Below are 14,625 nucleotides of genomic sequence, written 5' to 3'. Positions count from 1 at the left end.
GGTGGTAGAAAGAACTTTTCACCTGAACACTATATGCAATGTGCAGCATGGTTAGTTTAGGATTAAAAATCCATTTAGGGTCCTCCCCTGACATGGGAAATCAAGCCTGTAGATTATAATGTGGAGGCCAGCCCTCAGTCTGTCACTGAGGTCAAGGGGACATCTTGATGTGCAGTGCCATAATGACTGCAACAAGACTTGCTGCAGAAATCTTAAACCGCCCTGCTTTTCTCAAAGGGGGAGAGATCACTTCCTCACATAATTGTCTGCAATAATTACAAATTGTCTTTTGAGTCGCCCTTGGATTGGACACAATAAGGTCTGTGGAATACCATTTCCTTGGTACCACTTTTTAAATTGCTATGATTTAAACTTTAGAGTATTTTTTTTCCAGACCCTAATGATGCATTAAATTGTGCAAAGATGCAGGAAACTGAGTTAAGAGTGAGTATGAGTCACACACATACAGTACGTTCCATGCCTACAGCGTGGAAGCCATGCACCTGTGCATAGTTATCTCACATCTTCTCTGTCGATGTTTGATCTTTGTTCAAATCATAGAAGAGTATGAAATGTCCACGCCACATATCAATTATTCCACAATTTAGCACAACAGACAGACGCTTGCGAAACAAAAGGTGCTTTCATCAGCCCCTCGGAGGTGGAGACAAGGGGAAGAAAAATGGGCGTCTTTTGGCTTTTCAGACTTATCGGTTTCATGTGAATGGCCACTGGAATGCCAAGATTTTAGTCTGCCTTTTTCCCACCAGATTTCTTTCTTTCTCTGTCTCTTTTTCTTTTAATTTGTTCATCATTCCTTCCAAAGGATCTGGTTCCTGGACATGATATGCCAAATTACCTGTGGTATCAGTTGTGCCACTGGCCATGCACTGTAAGCTTGTAAATTCCACACAAACCTCTCAGAAGGATTTGTCCCACCACTGTCACTAACTTCATTGTCTTTGGAAAGTGGCGGTATAAAAAGAGACGCCTTCTGAAGTTGAGAGCTTAGGCCTGGTATTATCATAACAGAATGACTACGTGCACTCGCAAGATGAGGAGCTGTTACGAATTGAGGGTCTCAGATGAGATTTGATCAGGGTAATTATTCATGTCTATGACCCGAACTTGTCATTTTATTAGTCTTTTACAAAGTCTTACATTCTTATATAGATACAGTAGTTCATGATAGTAAAAAAGCATGTTAACATTGCAGACAACTCAGATATAAGGCACAATATTTCAGTGTTAAAGCCTTGAAGCTCATAACTTAGTGGCCATTGTGGAACTGATCCGACTGTGGATATCATGTTTTGACATCTTCTGCTACATTATCTCAGCTCACAGATGCCAGTCGACCTATGAATCATTGTACCAGGTCATCAACATTAGGAGCCAGGCTACTGCATCCTCTGTAGCCCACTCGGATGAAGCCACTGTGGAAGCTGCACTTTTTTGAAACTTCCTGCACATTTATGCTTTCTGCAAAAGGTGGTTGTTTGGAAAAAATTCAGTTTTGCTGGTCAGTGAGTGAAAGAAAAATGACACAAAAATAAATAACCAGCCCAGACTGGAGAAATCATACTTAGTATTTATAGAGACTGCCAAATAGTTGTGGGATGGGAAACTTTTACTTGGGCTGTTGTGGCTGTCACTAGATTTGGGCTGAAAAATGGAAAACAAATCATTGTTTAAAAGAAAAAAAAAAACACTAGAACCCAGTGTCTGTCCCTGATTAGACACTAAGATCCCCTTCAGTTTATTATAATGGAAAAGTTAAAGTATGTATATAAACCACTGTGCTTAATGATGATAGAGCTTTGTTCTCCTTAAGGAATTGCCTCGGTTGGATGTCTCATTAATCGTGGTTGTGCTTTCAGTTTATTAGGGTTGGATGGATTGTTTCTTTTTTGGATAGTCTCCAACAACAGGCTAACAAAGCAGCAAGACTGGGGGTCTGCATTATGTAATTGCACCCTAGTGTTACTATTCAGCTTTTATGTTCAGCAATGGATGTGGGTAATATCCTTTACAATATCAGTATACAAAGCTGCTTAACGCAACTCCCATGCTGTAACACTTAAGGAAATTAAGTCTTAATTAGTCTTTATTTCTAATAGAAATTAACATAGGTCAGTATGAATACTTTAGTGATTTCAAATGGATAATACTAAGCAGTAATTCATGCTTTCTTTGTTACTGTTAAGTATCTCTGACAGATTAATTTCACCTCATTCTAACAAGTAGCTAACTTCCTGATTATGTCTCAGCATTAATTTGTAATTGCATACATTTAATTCTGTACTTTCCAGGACAGGTTCATGACCTCACTATAGGAAAAGTAAAAAGTTAAAGCTCAACCTTATGTTTTGCACAGATATCAACTAGTTTTCCTGGGAACATCGTTTATTCTATTCAAAACAGAACCTGACAATTGTCTATTTAGAAACAAAATGTACTACAATTAAATGAGCACGCTCTGGAATCACTCACCCAAACCATCAAGAGCGTAAAATAAAATAAATGCAAAAGCTGTATGTTGCGGATACTACAGATACTCCAAAAATGATGACAGCATGATCACATGACTCATGTCAAGAGTTCAAATTTAAATCTCTGGATTAAAACCCCAGCACACACCAACTTTCTTTAAAAGTGAATAAGTTGGGAAGAATATGTTATGTATTGACATCCAAACTGTATCAAAGGTATTCCGTAATCAAAGAGTAACAGCAGCTCAATGGCAGGCTGAAGCAATAAGACTAAATGAATCCAGGGGATGATTCCCACAAAGTATTCTAAGACTTTTTTTTTTGTTTGTTTGTTTTTTTGCACTTTGTAATTTATAACATCATCAAAATCTTTCACCAGTATATGAGCGTGTTGCCAGATGTGTGCAAAGGAGATGGCCAAATTATGGCTCCATGCCGCCACATACTGTAGAGCAGATGTTTAATAAACTGCATTGTAGCATTGTGATCTCTCTGTACTTAGATTTGTTGTATGAAGATTTAATTTATTGTACCACACAACTCTACAGTTTGCAGCTCATTGCATCACTCTCTGTTTTCACAGATGACTCTGTTTTGTGTTATAATAACAGTCACTCAGAGACACTTTTAGATATAAACACAATTAAGCAATAAGCACAAAAGTTGCGCATGTCTCCAAACAGCAGTGAAGAGCAGTGTACTTATTTGCATGTTAAACTCTTTGCAATCCATCTTGGCAAACACGCACAAATGTGTGCAATGAAGGATTGAGCACAATTAATATGTTTTGAATTACTGCGCATTTCTGGTGCCTCTTCATTCAAATAGTTACTGTGCATGTCTCAATATAATTTTGATTTGCTGAACTGTAGTCTTGTAGTCTGTAGTAATGTAGCAGTAGCAACAGTGACTGCTATTGTCTCTGCTTTGCATAAAGTATCATCACTGAGGTCTCATCTTAAGATTTTTTTGTGAGCCATGCTGGAGTGTTTATCTGGTGACTGTGTGTAGAGGTGGATGATCTCACGGGGGCTTCTGGGTAGGTGGTGGGGTTGGGGCTGGGGGCTCATTGCCTATGCATGACGGTGTTGTAGGAAGATTAGAATAACACTGACTATATTCTGTAAATGAAGAAGAGAAGCAAGGGAAGCCTCAGGAGTCCATTATGGATTTTAATAATACATCAAGGTAGTGTAACTGAATAACCGATCTCAGAGGGAAGAGGAGAGGAAGAGGGGAGAAAAAAATACACACGTGACATTTGGCTAATATTACAATATGAATTATGAAAACAAAAAGGACTTTTAGTTCATCTTGTCTTTCTACTTTTATTCATCTTTAGGCATTTTTTTTTCTTTTTTTCCGTTTTTTTTTTTTTTTCCTCCAACTTCCCCCTGAATCCAGAACACGGTGTAAACAAATAAAAGTGGAGGAAAAACAGTTTGGCATCTCTGTAGATTAATTAATGTGCCTGCGACTTGGCATCACCGGGTGAAAATTATGTGCATAAATAATATCACTAATTAAAAAGATGCAGATTAACATGCAAATAATGTTAATGAGGATCTGCAATTCCGGAGTGTATTCGCATAACATCAACAATTTAATGTGTTGGAAGGACTGTGTTTGCATTACATTAATAAAATTCAAAGACCCGTGCATAGAAAATTCTGTCGGAGTCTGTGTTTCCACTTGTGAGTTGTAAATTTTGTGGGCAGTAACAGCCACTTCTTTGGCAGATGCAAAAGTTATTATCTCAAAGGCTGGCTGAAGTGGTGCCATGAGCCAGTACGACCAGCTGTTAGCGAGCGGCCAGCCAGAAAAGCACTAAGACAATTAACTGTATTAGTTGTTGGGCTCTGCTGTTTATTTTCTCTCAGATTAATTTCACATGGCTGACCAAAAATCTGCTGGAGAAGGGGAGAACAGACACAAAACAAACAAAAAAACAACACTCCAACTGGGAGCGAATGTGTGAAAATCTAGCTCCCTCTCCTACCTCGAGAAGCAAACGCTATCTAGAGAAGTACTTGTGGATGTGGTATCAACAGTTTCCAATCCATACACACCGCCATCTTTCATATGTGTCTCTACTGTACTGTACTGTATGTTGGAGAAACAAGAGAGGCAGAGAGAACATATTAGCTCATTCAACTTTTTTTTTTTTTTTTTTTTTTTTGGATTATCTCATCAAGTGATTTTATTTCCACACTTGTATAAACTTTAGTTCTTGGAAGAGGATCCTACTTACAGCTCATCCAAAAACAAAACAAAAAAACAAAAAAAAAAGAAAAAAGAAGAAAAGAAAAAAAGACAAATACTGTACAAGCATGAAAAAAGAGACCCTCAGTGTGTAGACTTAATGGATTTCACAGTAGAAATGAAATGACAAACTTGAGTGAGCGCACCCCTTCCTGTGGGGCAAATGTCTGCTGGATTTGGATCGTTACCTGCAGAATAAACAAGGCCCTTTCTTAACAAGAGAAAATACTGCCCGTGTCTATCAACACAGTGTCAAGCAGGGAAAAGGAAAGGCTCTCCAGTCTGCAGTGATATGCATCGACTGTCCTCAAGAGGACATTTACTCCAAACTCATTCATTTCGTAATGGGCAAAGGCTCTAGGCAGAAATAACCTTTATCATAGATGGTACAATGCGGCTTTATCTTTTTACCATACAATAGGCAATATATTGAACAATATAAGTCTTTATGGAAGACTTTATGTCTTCATGGAATATGACAGGAATGATGTGCATGAACCATATTGCAGAAAAATGATAATAATACTGTAAATGAAAGGCAGATACAATGAGGCAGCACAGAATACAGTATTCAGAACAATGAGGTACCACTTAACTGCTTTGTCGTGAAGTAAGAAAGGATGACAATTATATTTTGCTTACTTTATAGCTGTAACCCAATATCTCCCTCCAAATATGATTCAGTATTAAATCATAAGCTATCACTGCCCATATCTTGAATAGCAGTTGTTTCCATACTGTTGCCATGCAGTGCGTGACATTGCATCATGACAAGCAGAACATTGGATTCTAATAAAGCTATGTTTACTGTGAAACCATTGAGCATTTATGACATTGAAATTCAAACAGCTGCATAACATAAATCTAAAATTGTAGATTTGAACATTTGCCTCCTTTGTTTCCACTTGTGTTAAAATGTGATATTGGAATACAAGTTTCATGCTAATCAAAATTTGTCAGCAATTGCCCGTAAACGTGCAACGCCTGTACAGTAGATATAGTAGGCAAATCTGTGAAATGACTGTGAGTTTTGTAACACAGTTACAAAAGTTAAATGTCCCCATTGTGTCCAGCATTGTGTCTCTGCCTGTGTGTGGGGAGGACATGGGGCCTGCGAAAATATTCAGGCAAACGATAGCTTCTCAGGACATACGGTTTGTATTATGCTTGGCACTGACTGTGCTACAGTGTGATATTCTGAGAGGAAAGTGGAGAGGAAAAAAAGAGAGAAACACAATGACCTCTTCAGCTGGGCACGACTCTAGCAGCTGGCCAATAACTTAAACAGGGCCTTGTAATATGCTTGCTTTGGGCTGAAGGGAACTGCACAGACAACACATAAAAATATGACAAGCAGATGATGGATTAGGGTCATAAGTCTTAGTTCAGCCGTACAAACAAAACATCATGATTGTGTGTTACGACAATACGGTTAATAGACAGAAATTAGCAGATGTTGATTGCAGCCGGGATCCTGTCAGCATACCAACAGGCTCTCACAGAGACATTGGAGGATGGCTGTGGAGTGGAGTGGGTGAACTGATACATGGAGCCAGGGAGACCCCCTGCTCACAGCATGTGTAAAAACACAACCACAGACCTGCTCTTATTTTATCTTTTATAAACTGTGTTCTTTAGTTTGTCCCATGGTACCCTTTGCCTGCTGTAGACTGACCTGTCCGTGTAAAACCTCAAACTTTCAGAAAAAGATAAAAAAGAAAAAAAGAAAAATACTAAAGAGTCGACCATTTTTGATCTGCCATGGCTCTGTTTCAAAGTTGCCAGGGAGGGAACCTGTTTCAATGTAATGATTTGGGGTTTTTATGTTCTCCTCTCATAGCCTAAGGTGAAATGCACATTTCATCAAGGTTATGGAGGGCTGCTGTAGTATTTGCTCCCCTCATGAATGCAAAGTTGGCTTTGCCTCTCTGAAGACTTCCAGTGAGATTTGAATGCTGAACTACAAAGCACTTGTTAGAGCAGAGCTTGGCAGTTAATTAAATTCAACCCTCCCAGTATCTCAGTGCTGGACAGGGAAGCTGAAATTTCCTAAAATTAATTGCTGGCTTCCAGAACTTGTTGATTGCTTCTATTGTTGTTTTTTGTTCTGCATTCTCTGTAAGATTCAAATGGCACGACAGTGTACAAATAATATGAGTAGAAAAACAATTCCATTTATTTATATTTTTTCACATAGTGATTTATAATAATATAGATGACATTTACTATTAACTATAACAGGATTCTTTTCATTACACTTCATGCTTTATAATATATAAAAAAATACTGTAGCATGTTCAAATTGAGATTATTAGGTGTAACTGCTATTAAAGGTCTATAAGTGGCAGGCAAAAGCAGTCATCAAGAGAGGACATGGAAATCTCCTAATGGCTGAAGTGTTCATTTAAATATTCCTGAATTGTACTCAGTCAAGAAAAGAAAAGAAAAAAAAAAGTAACAAGTGATCTCTGTTCCACAAAATGATGATCATTTACAAATCTCAATTCAGCTGAAATTAAATAAACCCATCCATTCAGCTTTAACTAATACAGAATTAATAGCACTCACAATGACCAAATTATTTTCAAACTCCAGACACAAAAGAGAGAGAGGGAGAGGGAGAAAATTAAATCGCAATTATCATAAAATCCATCATTGTAATTCACACAGGCTGAGTGTTGCAGTGTTTGGATAGGTAATGATTTTCTAATATGAGAAGGCAATTTGCATAAATAGCCTGGAGATGGGTTATCGTCGTCATCATCATCATCATTTTCGATTCCGCACAATTACGATCCCTGCACTATATATCAGAGCTCACAGCTATGTAAAACCACAGCACTAATTAATAAGCCATTTACAGACTAGCAGCTAGTTACAGTTGGTCCTGCTGATGACCTTAGTGAAGATGAGCCGTCTCAGAAGTGCCTGTGTGTAACTACAAACATAATGATGTGCCAGGAGGGAATCATTAAAAATAATTTACACAAGCCTTCATTTACCCAGATCTTTTGATAGCACGCTTCCCCCGGTGTTTAGATCCGTGGCACAGAACCTCCTTACCATTTGGAAAGTGCCGGCCGGGGGAACGAGTGGGGATACCTAAGTGGTTAATTAAGAGCTGTTGGGGCGCCGGGAGAGCCTCCTGAAAAATCTCTCTGATGTCTGCCGTGTCAAGTGTCTCTCCCAGACTGAGCAGCGAGAGGTGGCTGCCACACTAGGCTAATTACTGAGGAAGGCAGGGAGTAGCTGAGGAGAGGAGAGGGGCCCCCTAAATGAATCGCTCTCTCCAAGAATCCCAGCAATTGCACACACACAAACTCACACACACACACACACACATAATACAGATACACACACACACATGCACAGTAGCACACAAATATTTGGGCAATCAAAAACGTTCTGGGTCTAGTTACTAGGCTGGCTGCTCCTCTGAGCACAAAGAGGAGGTACCAGGAGTGTGCTCAATCTGTGAGGCACGTGAAAGGGTTAACTACACCTGGATGAGAATGATGCTCAGACAGAGAGGAAGGTGCGTTTTCATACCAAGGGCAAGTACAGGAGAGGGTGTGAAGAGAGAGAGAGAGAGAGAGAGAGAGAGAGGGTTGAACAATAGACATGTTACTCAGATGATGTGATGAAACAAGCTTCTCATACAGAGTCCTACTGCTGTAACTCTGTTAATGGTGTCATTCTCTCCTTAATTGTCTCATCTGCAGAAGAAGGTCACCACCATATAGCTGCATTCTGTGTGTGCACACATACTATGATTAATCTAGAAGATATACTTTAAAGAGAGAATAAAGAGAATAAAAAAGTGAAAGCAAAGAAGTGCTTCTGAGCTCATGTTCTGGTATAAATATACAGATAAATACACTGATAAATAGACTGATGGGCAGGTAGTTGATATTTTTTGTGTTGAGTAGTATTTTGAATCCAATGATAAAGGCAAAAAAAAATAAATGAATAAATAAATAACATTCTTGCTGCTCATTCCTACTTAATGCCTTGATTAAAAATTTGCACCTTCCCCCAACGCTCTAAAATGCCAAGAAGGAAGTGTACCAAATATGTCCCCTTTAATCTGCACAATTCCCTACTGCAGTGTCAAAATTCTGTTCAAACGAAAGTGCTGCCAGGGAGAAAGGGGCTGAACAATGCTGCAGGATGCAGGCAATAGCTGCCGTGAAAGCCTATGCTGATCATGATACATTGGACCAGGCCCTTGAATGTGCTTGGCTCTTTCCTCCTTATTTCCCCCTCTGCCTCCCTCTCTCTTTCTCCCTCTGACTCCAGACCATCCTACGGAGGGAGCAGAGGGAGGAAAGGGCTAGCCGGGGGAAAGATAGACAATAAGGGTTTTAGAGCCTCGGAGCTGCCTACAGCAAAGCCGCTTTCCAGGCAGTGAGGAGCCAGGCAGCCGCTACCAAGCCAAGCGCTCCAGCCACATCAGCCATGACAGAAGGCTGGCAGAACAATCATCTTAACAATATGGCTGAGTCGCTGACCCCACATTGAAATGGGGCTATCGCTCCAACTATGGCTAGTGTTATGGCTGGCTTGCCACGGGCGCTAATAGCTCAACAGTGAGCCAGGCCTTGGACCAGGCTGGTTGTGATGGGACTGCTATGGGCTTGTCGTTGTTGTCGAGGAGTCGAAGTCACAAAGGCTGAAGCAGAATAAGTCGGCTGTGTTGGTTTTTATTAACATAAACAATATGATGACTGATGAGGATCACAGTGGTAATAGTGATAATGACTTCAATGGTGATGATAATGTTGATGACAAATATTTCAGGAGGTCAAAAGACAACTGAGAGCTTTAATGAAAACTTGTTGAGGAATTATAAAAAGAGTATTTTATAAATATATATATATATACACACCCATTACCCAAAATGATAATATTTAATAATTTTTATCACTTTGTTTCTAAACTAATCTGAAGAGACTTTCAAAAGTTGTATTTAACTTTCACATCATTCCACAGTGATTTTAAACAGCTGAAAAACATCCACGTGATTCGAAGGGACTACCACGTGCAGACCTGTGATCCATGTTTGGTCCTGACCCGCAGATTAAGAAACATTGCATTAAAGCTAACCCTCATCAAATGACTGCGTGCTCCTCCATATAATCAGTTGCTTTATAAGAAAAGTAGGAGTTGGACTTCACAGCTCCAATTATGTGCAACTGCAAATCCCTAAATGTTCTAAAATACCCAGACCTTGCAGTTATCACAGAAATACTATAATTATTTTAATTGACCGGGCTACTTCTATCAAGCCGAAAACCTGGGTATACCTTTGTGAGCTGGCAAGCTAGCAATTATATGTTTCACTACGGAGTGAGCATTTTTTTTTTTTTTTTAAGAATGCTGAAGGATTAGAGGAGAAACAAACGTGCTATTAAACGATTTCCTCTTGTGTGTATTGTACTTTAAAGGCACTTTACTGCTTTCCTTTACATTTCAAGGCAACACACTGTTAGACTTTACATAAATGTCATGTCATGGGAGGAAAAAAAGTGTAAGAAGATGTGAGTGTGTTGTGAATGAGATGTGACTTCTCAGGTGAAACTGAATAAAACAATCTGAGAGCAATTACTGCTACATGCTAAATAGAAACTACATATTTTGTTTTTTAAAGTAAGGGCATCTAAACAATGACTGTCACCTATAACAAACATTATTTTTGACTGAAATCACAGAATCATAAAAACTACTGTGTTGCCATTATTTCCTCATTAGGTCAACATTAACAAATTAATCAATAGATAAACTGAAAAAAAAATAAAAGGTGTTGTTGCAGAATGAAATTCAGTTTAAGACCATAACTAAAAAAAGAAACCTAGACTTCCGTCCTTCCTCTGGACCTTTATTCCCCTATAATTTTATAGGATTTGCGTAAAATACAGCTGTCCGCAAACTCGTTGTATTATTTGAGTCAAAAACACATATTTGCACGAAGGCTGAAGTCCCCAGACTGAAAATGAGAGGTGTAAGAAGGCATGGCGGGGCCCCAGGGCGTGGGCACTGTCGCCAGTGTTCTCACTGTTAGCCAGGGTGCTCACACATAAACACACACACACAAAAAGGAGAGGAAGTGTCTTGTCGTGTGTGTGTGTGTGTTTATGTAGTGCGTAGTGCACAAAGGATTGCAGCTGCAAATAAGCACAAACACACACATGTAACACACAATGCCTTAGCTGTTTGACCGGGCTATGATGCAGCTAAATCCACAGACCGAAAGTGATACGTGATATATAGGTTTCTGAGAACTACCTGTGCATTTTTGGAAATTTATTTGCATCAAACAAAGGATTAGAGTGGAGTTTGAATAATAGCAAATGCTGTAACTCAGTGTTATCCAGAGTTGTCTAAATGTCATTTGGTAACTAGGCATTTCTAGTTCAGTGACTCCAGAAACCAACAAACCACATACAGTCTACCATCACACCACTTCTATCTTTCCTCATTCGTTCACTTCACCACATAATGAACCATTGCTAGGAATATGGAAGACTTGTAAGTATTGCACACGCTCATGGTTTTGTATTTGCATTTTACTCACTTTTTTTCCCCCTTTTTTTTAATGAGATGAAAATGAAGGATTTCACTTTTAATGCCACATTTTCATGCCTGCCACGCTTCACGCAGCCCTGCGAATAAACACTGGTATCAATGGTTGGCCAGAAAGTAGTGCCATAAAGGCTGCCATGAAATTTGTTTATCTAGCTGCTGAATTGTATTCAGCTGGGGATATATGGCATAATAATGCAAGAACTGTGGGCTCTGTAATTAAGTCTGTCTTCAGATGCTTTCGAAGCAATTCATTAACACAGTCTCTCACTCTCAGCCGAGATGCAAAAAGCAGTGCCATTCATTACATGATGGAAGTTAATTCATTCAATAATATTTTCAAGTTTTTAGACTAACCAAGGATAACTTTTCCCTCCAGTTTGTTGTAATTAATATTTCTCATTATGAGTTTTGCCATACAATAATTGGTGTTCCAGAGTAAAGTCATTAAAAGCTGCCTGATGTTTTTGAGCATTAGTTTGTGATTGTTTTCCTGAACATTTTGAATATGAGATCCGTTTCTTCATCTTTTAAAATTGACACTGTCTATATTTTTGTACATATTACGGGCCAACACATTACTTTTGAGGAGTTAAACTGCAGTCCCCTATCTTTGTTTAACTAATAAAGTAATAAAATTTTACAGTGCATGGTTCCCAGGATTTCTCATACAATTCATGTTGGGGGTGGAACAAGAGTGTGGAAGCTGTACAGCAAAAGTGTGAAACTGGGTCTTTAGTGAGGGCTGTAACTGTAGATGGCAGTCTGGCCTCTACTGTCTGCTTCCCTGTGTGGAACAGTAGCTCTTGTAGCACCATGTGACATGGATTATATTTGAATTTAAATGGATGCCAAGAGAACATTTTGCAGACTCATGCTTCTTGGATAAAAAAAAAAAAAAAAAAAAAAAAAAAAAAATCTGTTTCATTTATTTCAAGTGATTTAATTCATTTCTAATCCACAGCTTCACTTGCTAATTTTCTACAGGTTATCGTGACTGCACTTTTACTCCATTGGCCAATAACAATAATAACCAGTTCAGTCCAATCTTAATAAAACATCACTTTATGATGTTTACATGAGTAGACGAGGGACCGCTGCTGCTTCCACAACTAATAAATGACTCCTGGTGTAACTTTGTTTGATTCACAGCAGCGGTGTAAAATTACATCTTGGTTCAATGCAGTCACTATGTCATATAAAAAGCATGACAAGGGCTTGTAAGTCAGTTGAGGTTTCCCAATACATAATGCTTGCAATAATTGTAAGATAAGGCACATATTGCAGCATGTCGTCAAGTATTCTCATGGTGATGCACAGTCAAAAAGCCCTTTTCCCTTCTTACATTTTGGACACTTTTCAATTTGCCGCAGAGGCTTAGCCAACTTTAAAGTGCCTACAAATTATGAAATGAGGCTTTTGCCCCTATTGCGCTCTTGCCAGTTGGCTGCCTATGGCAACACATTCAAAGCTAAAAGTTGGTTTTTCAAAGCCAGGCCAATTAAAGGATATGAAAAACAGCATAATTTAAACTGTGATCGTTTGGCAGAACCTTGGAATGAACAGTGGCCCCTGTAATGGCCCATCTAAGAGTGCTGCTGACTGCTCTGGAGGGACACTAAACATTTCAGAAAGAGAGAGAGGGGGGGGGAGAGAGAGGGGAACCTGCAATCGGCATCTGCATCATGTTCTTTTTGCATCTAATGGACTTTCTGGGTCAGCAGTGAGAAAATAATTATTTGTATATTGAACACACAGATCTGAACACATTTTATGAAGTGCAAAAAAAAAAAAAAAAATACACACATACTGGCTAATAAAAAACAAAAAAGATAATGTCATGGCTAGATGCATGTCAGTGATCTAAAGCATACTTTACGGAAAGGAACCTCACAGTCATTCCTTGACAAAACAGTCATCTTATTTACAAGGCTCAAAATAACCCTACGCAAATGTCGAAAAGAGGAATAAAGAGAGGGGAGGAAAAAATAATTAGCATATTAATCTTTTTTATGCCGTCATCTCTCAGGTCCAGGGGACCCACGGTGTAATTTAAATCTAAATGCTTTCCCTGGCATTAGAATTCATTTTAGATGGGTCAATTGTTCCATAATAAAGGGATAGAAGGTGTACTTCATGCAAGAGATTTATGTTTGCCATTTGTTCATATTCATGTGCTACTGAATACCCCTCAATTCAAATGGTGATGGCAGCTCATATCAGTCGAGCTCCAGACCTACAGATCACTAACCGGCAGCAATGAATTTCATTTGCGGAGGACAAAGAGTGAGAGAGGGAGGGAGGGAGAGAGCGAGAGAGAGAGAGAGAGAGCGAGAGAGAGAGAGAGAGAGAGAGAGAGGGAGAGAGAGAGAGAGAGAGAGAGAGACGTGGGGGGGATCAGCTCCCCAACACAGTTTATTGATTTTTTTTCCTGCTCGACAGAAAGCCTGTATAACAGCTCTATTGCCCTCATAATGATTAGTGACAAAAGTTTAATTAAGCAATTATGAAGCCAATAATAGAGTTGTCTGGTTTGCTTAGCTTTAGACTGTTTAAGACTTATCTCCCTCTCGCACATCACAGCAGCTGGAATGTGCTTGAAGAGATTAATGCCGCGAGAACACAGATGCCCACTTTAATACAGCGCCATGATGCCGTTTGAATGAAGTTGAGAACACAAGCTTCTCTTTATCAAATTACAAGTCTGCTTTTCATGAATATGGAGGAAAAAGGAAGAAAAAAAAATCAGCTATGGCTTCAAGGTGTAATTATAAAGACATACAACAGAAAGACACACAATTCCGTTTTAGTAATCTTCCTGTTTGAAATATGCATGATAATGTATTACTGAATAAAGACTTACAATGTTCTAAGAGGCTTTGGCATTTTACATTTCCTCAGACAATTGGATATTTCTCAATGTTCCTTAATGTTATATTCGATCCCCCACCTCCCCCTTTTGTTTTTGAATCTTTTTTTTTTTTTTATTGCTCCTCTGAAAATTGATTAGATTATCTCCCCTCTCCATACAGGCTGCAACAAATGAATGAGGTTTCCAGATACAAACTTTGCATTCAAGTTGGTGCCATTTGTCCCTGTTGATAAATCTGTGTGACATATATGGGTGATATATGGGCAATTTATGTAGATATCCAAATCCAAGAGAAGGTGATATCCAACATAATGTGGTGAACAAATGCCCCATAAAGTCTGAGCGCTTCGGTTATTACACATTTTTTGGTTCCTTTTTTTTTCCCGTTTGTTTTTAAATAATGCTAGTTTTAGATCA

Source organism: Trachinotus anak, unplaced genomic scaffold (genome assembly GCF_046630095.1).
Source record: "Trachinotus anak isolate AG129_WGS33_773 ecotype Australia unplaced genomic scaffold, CSIRO_AGI_Tana_v1 ptg000032l, whole genome shotgun sequence".
Classification (NCBI taxonomy): Eukaryota; Metazoa; Chordata; class Actinopteri; order Carangiformes; family Carangidae; genus Trachinotus; species Trachinotus anak.
Note: the sequence above shows the minus strand (reverse complement) of the source record.